Raw genomic sequence first — 3,515 nt, forward strand, 5'->3', positions numbered from 1 at the left:
ATGTCATTATTTTATTCGTTGCATGCAGATTGACCGTTTGACACAAATATCAAAGCACTCCACATGTCACGCTGTGATTGAATGTCATATGGTCACATTTAAATATCACGTTCGGACTTAAATAGCACGGCCCAATAAACTATTCTCACACAAACTCATGGAACTGGAGAGTTCTTTGCCCCAAATTTCTCTAAGGTTTCTTGAAAAGTCCAGATTTTGACACAGTTAGAGTTTCTACACCCCAGTTGCGCGAGAATCTAGCTGTCACTTGCTTTCGAGAAGAAACAACGATTTAAATTGCACTTTGAGTATAGTTATTTTAGCTGTTAGAATGGAGGAAAAGTGCGACAAATTGGAAACAGACATCAATCAAAATATATATTCCAAAGCAGGTAGGTGTATTACGCTTTTTCACGTACCTTCTTTAAAGAAATTATTTTAAAATCTTTAGATGCTTTTAGATCTCAAGGAATCCCTGCATTCAGTAGCCATATGACGCGAATAGGCTAATCCTGGATATTTCAAGACAAAATACCTCGTCATTTTGCTTCCCAAAACAAATTCGGTTTCGATAGCCAAAAGACACGATATTCTGTTTTGAAATCCCTTACTTTTTCGTTTTCGCGTCAAATGGCTACATACACAAATACACACACAAACACACACACACACACACACACACACACATACATATATAGATATCCTTAAGTATATACAGCAAATATATATATATATATACATATACATATATATACATGTGTGTATATATATGTATACACATATGTATATATATGTATATATATGTATATGTATATGTATATGTATATATATGTATATATATACATATATATACATATACATATACATATATATATAAATATACATGTATATACACATATATACATATGTGTATACATATATATACACACATGTATATATATATATATATATATATATATATATATATTTGCTGTATATACTTAAGGATATCTATATATGTATGTGTGTGTGTGTGTATATATATATATGTGTGTGTGTGTGTGTGTGTATATATATATAAGTGTGTGTGTGTGTGTGTGTGTGCATGTCTATATGTTTTTATATGTGTAGATATATTTTTCTGTGTTTATGTCTTTATATTGGTATATCTATGTAATTGTAAATTTGTATATATGTATAGATCATTGCCTCTACGAGATTTTGCATGTGCACGTAAACTATATTCAAGTTTGATTTTGATAGTCAAAAGACGCGATATTCTGATTTCAAAGCTCTCATTTTTGTATCTTCGCATCAAATGGCTACTCTCTCTCTCTCTCTCTCTCTCTCTCTCTCTCTCTCTCTCTCTCTCTCTCTCTCTCTCTCTCTCTCTCTCTCTCTCTCTCTCTCTCTCTCTCTCTCTCTCTCTCTCTCTCTCACACACACACACACACACACACGCACGCACGCACACACACATAGATCGACACATAGCTATTTTGCAATCTGTTTTTAAAAATTAATCATATATCTGTTTCTTATAATGTAGGGTCGAGGGGATTTAAAAGAAAGTCCTCTAAAATGGATGCATAGTATAGCCTTAGAGGACGGAAAGATGTACTGGATAAGCAGCCAAGGGAATCAAAGATTTCAAAGAAGAGGTTGATCGATTTTTCATCAGGTTCAGTTGTTTCTTCAAGCGATGCTCCTCTAATAGTGCAAAGTGAAGTACCTGAATTTACTCAACCAATTGCAGCAATATCTTCCATATTTGATTTACGTGCATGTCAAGAGTTCTGCAGGTCTTGTACTTTATAGTGAGTCTGCATAATTAAGCAGGTCTTCCAATGTTGTTTCAAAGATTTGTGCCTTTAAAGTAGAGGATCCCGATTTCGAGGAACAAATTAAGGCCAGCAGGGACTATGACAGTAGTGCCGACAGCTTAGATTCTGTGGTAGAAGCTAATAAGGATATGCCAAACTTGTCCTTGATTCTTGTCATGGAAAGGAAGTCAGTAAAAAGGGATGTTGATTTCTCTATAGGAACTCATAAGGAACAGGAGGTTGACAGGGATTTTGAAAGATCAGTCATCACCATCATTTGATGAAAAAATTTTTGATTTCATCTACGCTTCTGAGGATAGTGAGCAGTATCATATATTGGCTGATATTTTCAATAGGCCACTTGACATTTCGTTAATTTTGGAGCAGTATGTAGATTTTCTATCAAAGGAGAGGTCTGATTTTGAAGCTTCTCTCAGGAATGAGAGAGTCCCTATTTGTGGGAGAGATTATGTACATTTAATGGATTGCTCTCCAAGTTCCAAGAACCTAAATCTTCTCCAAGTTCCAAGAACCTAAATCTTCTCCAAAAAAGGTATCTGCAATTTCCTTCTGATTGCAAAGTGACATGCTTCGTACACCCTAGTAGGTACTGTAGGCTGCTGGAGGAATCGATCAGATTCCTATGTTTCCTTCACTGTCTATACACTATTCTCCCTTCATTAGGGGGAAGAGGTGTTCTACGAGGAAACTGTTGATGAGGATGTGCCTGCAGATGAGACCAGCCCGCCTAATAACGAAGACGTAGAAGTTGTTAATGGGGTCCAACTTGAACGGGAGGTAGAAGAAGCAAAGACCCTAGACCTGGTTCTTCTCAAGAGTCAAGGTTTGAAGATGCCAGATGATCTACAAGAGTTCAATGTTGAAGACAGCCAGCTGATCCTCCCTGGACTCCCAGAGTTTGAAATTGGTGGGAAGGTGTATCTCCTTTTGAGTGACATACAGAATACATTTAGGATACATGAAGACTACGCTCTATCTGCCATAGCCAGTTTTTATGATGGAGAGGAGGGATTTGTTTCAAAGGACTCTAGTGGACGAAGAGGCCCTCAAGTTGAATTTTGATGGCAAAAACTGTCTGTACTAAGGAAGTGTTTCAACAATAAGGCAAGGTAGTATAGGGATGATGGATTAGTTTCGGACGATCAGTCTTTCAAAACGTTTCAGAAGGATCACGGTTTTGATAAGCTGGATGCACGAGGCTGGGTGGACAAGAAGATGCCGACAAAAGAGAGCTCAATTGATCTCTAGATCAACAATGCGTTTGTAGAGCAGATGAAAGCACTCAGGTACTGGAATCTCTCTCTCTCTCTCTCTCTCTCTCTCTCTCTCTCTCTCTCTCTCTCTCTCTCTCTCTCTCATATTTCTATGGTATTCAAATTTCTTGCAGACCTTTATGGAGGAGCCAGATCAATTTTTACAGAGGCACAATCGAAGATGCTGCATTATCTTACTACCTGAAGAGATTATCAACTGTTTATTCTTATTAAAATTAATTTCTATGCATAGAAAGATGCATGATGAAAAATTTTTAAATATAAAAGTGTTATTCTTATTAAATTGATTTTTATGCATAGAAAGCAGCATAAAGGAAATTTTTTTATTACAAAAGTGTTATTCTTATTAAATTTGATTTTTTATGCATAGAAAGATGCATAAAGGAAATTTTTTATTTTAAAAGCGTTATTCTTATAA

The sequence above is a fragment of the Cibotium barometz genome, chromosome 29 (genome assembly GCF_041138505.1).
Source record: "Cibotium barometz isolate CiBa-2024 chromosome 29, ASM4113850v1, whole genome shotgun sequence".
NCBI lineage: Eukaryota > Viridiplantae > Streptophyta > Polypodiopsida > Cyatheales > Cibotiaceae > Cibotium > Cibotium barometz.